The sequence below is a fragment of the Carassius carassius genome, chromosome 13 (genome assembly GCF_963082965.1).
Source record: "Carassius carassius chromosome 13, fCarCar2.1, whole genome shotgun sequence".
NCBI lineage: Eukaryota > Metazoa > Chordata > Actinopteri > Cypriniformes > Cyprinidae > Carassius > Carassius carassius.
Window position 1 is genome coordinate 19,870,126 of NC_081767.1, and position 6,000 is coordinate 19,876,125.

General features: G+C 38.3%; 1 protein-coding gene across 1 annotated transcript in view; it reads right to left on the reverse strand.

The window, feature by feature from the left end:
• The window catches only part of LOC132156053 (tetraspanin-18-like), a 67,225-nt gene extending 61,601 nt beyond the window's left edge, over positions 1 to 5,624 (reverse strand). Inside the window, exon 1 of the mRNA XM_059564874.1 lies at positions 5,165 to 5,624. The gene's annotated coding sequence lies outside the window, so the exon portion shown is untranslated. The remainder of the gene's footprint in view (positions 1 to 5,164) is intronic.
• Positions 5,625 to 6,000: the final 376 nt, after the last annotated feature.

Below are 6,000 nucleotides of genomic sequence, written 5' to 3' on the forward strand. Positions count from 1 at the left end.
GTAAAGGTTAAGGCTCTAGACTTACCTCTGAGCCTGTGTTGAGATGTGTGAGTGAAGTCTTTGAGTGCTTCTGACATCAGCATTTAGCTAAACTACAAAGCCACCCGAGGCTGGCTTTAATGGATCCCTCAGAGCCAATATCTTCACGCACAAGTGCCTGACTAATTGAAAACTGGTCTGAGTTTGAATCGTGGAACAAGTGCAGCAAACCTTTATGTCAGACTACAAAAATAAGATACAGAAATAGGTGGAGAAATGCACCAAAACCCTCTAATGGATAGAGTTACAGAACACAGTGCTGAAGTTAGACAGTTGGAATGTAAGATTTAAGGCCTGTTTACTTCCAAATCATTCCATAACCATTTGAGAATGGCAGGGCTTTTTTAAAATAATAACCTTTGTCTCAAATAAATACAGCACAATTTTCAAGAAGAAAGGTTTTCAAGTTCTTCTCAATAACACCTAATCAGACATATCTGGTTACAGTATACCACCATATTTGATGTAGTTTGACAGCTGTGAAGATCATGTATAGGCTGAAAAAAAAATCTATCTTCTAGGCTAGCAATTAATATCGCTGGTTAAGTGCATTTTAAAATGTAAAGATTTCAGAAATATCGTACAGGACACATTAACCTAACCCAGCACTGTTTGTGTTGCTTCTGGAATATGGCCAAAGATAATAGTCATACACATACAGTAGGCGGAGGGTTAACTCCAGGGTAAGGCTAAAAGCAGCCAAATGTATTAAACATCATAAAAAGTCTTTTTAGACAAAAACCAGACATGGGTGTCATGTAGGGTAAATACAATTTTTTTTTAATGGGACCGGATCTGTATTTAACGAGATTACAATTTAATAATAATGTCAGAAATGTATAATTATATAATGTTTCCTTTCCACGATTATTCAAACAGCGAATAAATTATAGGCTATATAGAGAGTGACATTATCACTAACAGTGATCTATCGCGAGTTTAAGCACGCTCAAAAAAAAGAAAAATATATATATCGTTATAATCACTGAAGCTGTATAAACTGTGAAATGAATCTCTCACTTATACATCCGCGCTTTGTTGTTCATGATGATGGAATTTAGAGTCCAGAATTCAATCAGCGCACGCGCTCAACAAAACTAATGAGTTTCAACTATATTCTCAAATTTTTACTGCATTAAAACCATGAAACATTCAATGTTTAATTAATTTTAATGATTCTTGATATATATTGAATTAATTAAAAACTGTGTAGGGGCCTGGGGGGGCACAACCATTTCTTGACGCCGGCCCTGGGTCATATGCCTGTATATATTGTGTACTTGGATTGATATATATATCTTCTGATTTAAGACAGAAATGTTTAGATATGGGTCAGTTGCACTATTCCATAAACCTATAGTTAAGATTTGGAGACAAAATATAACACTACAATGATTTTTTCATATTTGCCATAACATTACTACATTATATTCTATGGGTTTAATGGATTTGCAGACAATGTAATTACATATATCTATCATATTACTGTAGCCATTGAAGTGCCATTGAATTTACAGCTAATATTAAAGGTACAGGTTGTAGGACCTGCCATGAGAGGGCACACTATCAAATCAATAACAATCACATGGTTTGATGACGCTAAGGAGGAGCGTGGAATGATGGGATTTGTTGTCTTCTACCCAACCGCTGATGGCCATCAATCAGACAGAAAGATAAATCATGGATTTAACGCGAGTTCAACGATTTGCGCGATTAGATTACATACAAAGTCAATGCAAAGACGCGATCAGACTATGGATCAGATGCGTCTTTGCGCGGGTCTAGAGATGCGATGCCCCGCGTTTGCCATGTATGCCCCATAATGATTTACAAGTAGTTGAAAACATTAGAAATATTGTTAGTAATCAGCTGGACAAAATATATAATACTAACCTAGTGGTTTTTGGATATTTTACTGCAAATATCTTACAAATTGTACCTTTTAGTGGATTTTCATGAAAAAAAAAATCTGAACTGAAAACAAACACTGGATTAAAATTAATAATAATAAAACCGTGTGTGTGTTCACTGCTCTATGTGTGTGCACTTTGGATGGGTTAAATGCAGAGCACAAATTCTGAGTATGGGTCACCATACTTGGCTGAATGTCACGTCACTTTTTTTTTTTTTTTTTAAATACGACATGACTTGAACGCACTATAAGCCTTACATATGGAATGATATTCCGGACTTTTTTCAAAAGGAATTGCAAATTGTATTTGCAATTGCGTTTTCAATTTGTAGACGCATAAAATGTGACATAATCCAAACGCAAATGCAAATCGCGCATTACCGTTTTCATTTTCGTTTAAGCGAATGCACAGTGTCTGCCAAATTTAAAATGGAAATGCAAAGTCCGTTTGCAATTGTGTTTCCCATATCTTACGAGCTATGAGCCTGTCATATTTAAATAGCAATATTAATTACCACATTTGCCTTTTCACTCTCTCTGCACTGTGCATGTAAACTGCCAAAACTCAAATGGAATCGCAATTCCTTTTGCATTTGAATTTCCAACGTCTACACGGAAACCTGTCAATCAAGTGACAAGGGTGGGGCCATTTTATTGGGCATGTTTGCATTGGGAAGTGACATCACTCACAGTCGACGGTAATAAATAATTATTAATTAATTAGTGTGGACTTTGTCATCTAAATACTTAATAACCAATAGGGTTAAGGATGTGTCTTAAAAATTACTTCATCTTTTCTATCCTGTGAAGCTTTACTTAAAAAAGATGTTTCCTGATATTGATACTTTATGTTCTTTTTGTGGTGCTGAACACGAATCCATTTCTCATCTCTTCTGGGAATGCACATATACAAGTCTGTTCTCGAAGAATTTTTGTATCTTCGATCATACTAAAATGTACCATGTTTTACTATGGTAAATATGAGTTATCGATAGTGTTTATAATTAAACCACAGTAGCCACAAATGTACAGTTGTCTGAGACGTTATGAAATGTTCTTTAACATCATGAACCATAAAATGTAGTCAGTGGTCTGCTATGGTTTATTTTCATAATAGGTAAACACAGGTCACAAGTTAACACGGTCACATTTCCTTGATTCAGCAGCAGCACGATGTGACGCCGAGAGTCCTGTCTTTAATCGAGAGATCTGGAGCTGATTTGGTGTAGCTCGGTGGTTAGTGACTCTCGTCTCGCGGCGCGGCGCTCCGTCTTTTAGCGTGTGTTCGAAACCCGCGCCATCACAGACGTATTTTATTTTTTTGTTTATCCTGCTTACTTCTGCCGCGAAACGGGCGATCATACTAATAACTTGTAAACTTTACAAGAAAATCTGAATCATGCAATGAGCAAGTCTGCGTTTATTAAACACTTAATATCATGTCAGTTTGTGCTTTCAGAATTGCCGAATCTGCTGCCGTCGTTCCAGCACATCTGCAGCAGAGACCTGTCCTGAACCAGGAAGTTGGTCACCGGATAACACGGTAACCAGTTAAACCGTAACATCTGGAAGATTAGGCAAATAGACGCTGATTTCGGACATGCATCCTCGGTAGTTCAGACTTTATGCATTCGACTCGGGAGTGTGATGTCTGTAATGACGCAGGTCCGGTAATTCTGCAAACAGCAGCGTACATGATAACTTCAGTCAGCTCGCCTTGACTACTGCAATTTTCCTCACTGTATATTTACAATAAAACAAAAAAGGATATGAAATACCACTGCCTCCTTTACTTTTTCATTTAAACATAATAATAGCAGCAGAAATGTACTTAGTTCAGGGAAAATGTGTATATATACAGTCATTACAAATGAAACTAAATATTATATCAATTGCCTCTTTTATTACCGTCGACTGTGAGTGACGTCACTTCCCAATGCAAACACGCCCAATAAAATGGCCCCACCCCTGTCACTTGATTGACAGGTTTCCGTGTAGATGTTGGAAATTCAAATGCAAAAGGAATTGCGATTCCATTTGAGTTTTGGCAGGTTACATGCACAGTGCAGAGAAAGTGAAAAGGCAAATGTGGTAATTAATATTGCTATTTAAATATGACAGGCTCATAGCTCGTAAGATATGGGAAACACAATTGCAAACGGACTTTGCATTTCCATTTTAAATTTGGCAGACACTGTGCGTTCGCTTAAATGAAAATGCAAACGGTAATGCGCGATTTGCATTTGCGTTTGAATTATGTCACATTTTATGCGTCCACAAATTGAAAACGCAATTGCAAATACAATTTGCAATTCCTTTTGAATAAAGTCCGGAATATCATTCCATACTTACACACGCTCCGGCTATGCTCATACATGGTTTTAGTTTTCAGGAAAACCACCATAAATCATGTCTAATGGAAAACCATTGTTTTAAAGCCTGAAGAATTTCACTCTTTGTTAAAGGGAATGTCAAGGGTTAAATAATTATATGATTATATGAGTAGATAGATAGATAGATAGATAGATAGATAGATAGATAGATAGATAGATAGATAGATAGATAGATAGATAGATAGATAGGACTGTCTCCATCTGCGTCTGTGGGGGACAGAATACTTATGACGGGACCTCTTGGACAACACACGGACAACTCTAGCTGTCACACCCCGTGGGAAAACCGCCAGCTTGATGCCTCTTCATCCCACCCAGACTTTCCCCGAGCTTTACTCAACTAATTAGATTGAACAGGAACCGCCGGATGGTGACACGCGCCGTCATCGGTGAAATACGAGCGAGTTTAGCGTAAGGAAATTGTTTGTTTGTGGGGTGAGAGACGCGCGGCGTTAGCTGAATACATAAACGACTGTTTTCAATTCCGAGTGTTTTATACCTTCAAGCTTCTCGAAACAATTTGTTAGGCTTTGCTAAAATTAAATTTACGCTTAAATGCCTCGCATCTCAATAAGGAATCTCTGTGATTTATCGCTACTGTCAAAACAATAACTTTACGCGTTTTGAGTGTTTACCTGTTTAGTTCTACCCTGCTTTAGTGATAACCACATATGACATAGTTTTAAAATGAAACACGATGTTTTTCTAGCTGATCTTAATTAAATGAATAGATAAAGAGAGCTTCGTACCTCACTGACCAGCCATCATAAGTTTGTATTTACGTAAACACCAGGGGAGTTTAGTTTACCGAGAATCTCACCTCAAAAGCCCAATAGTGTCTTGAGTTCCAGAGATGGTGAAGTGTGATGGTCGTAAGTCTACGTGACTGAATGCCGACTGAAAAACTGGCGGACCTGTAGATCTGCTCCGAATCCAGAAAAACACAACGAGCTTCAAGCGTCAGCTAATAAATTCCAGAGACCCCCAAACTGCTGCCCTGATCTCGCGTCCCTCTCGCGCGCTGCTGGAAGTCAGAGCAGACCCTTTCTACAGTTCAGCCTGGAAGGAAGGACACTCTCTGCTACAACTTCAACGCCCAGTTTTCCTCTTTCACTCTGTTCGCGTCCTGCTGCTGTTAATCAATGCTATTAGAAATTATATATTAGTGGTGTTTGGTACATTCAGGGATTCTCTCTGACTCCTCCCAGAGCACCAATTTAGCGCCTTGCGCTTTCAACTCGTGGGCGGAGATTTAATGGTCAAATTGTTTTCACTGGCCCCCCTCAACACCACCACAGATGGCGAGGCAGATAAGAAAAGTATCATGATCCCTTTGTCTACATGCCCACAAAGGTCGTGACACTGACATTCCCTGTGGCATACATGATATCCCACCGCAATTCACATCTAGACCACAACCTCAGTCATCATAACTTAACCCTCTACAGCACATGTAGTAAGGGAAGCCTTGCAAAGGGGTAGTATAAAGTCTATTTTGATGAATGGTTTTACATTGTTATTGGGGGGAGTTGTTTTAAATGTTATAATTTGTTGACCAGTATTTCTTTTATTTAATGAATTGCTGTACTTAAAATTGCCTAGTTTAATGGAATGTTCCACTGGGACAACTTGCCCTAAAGGGTCACTGTGTGTTAA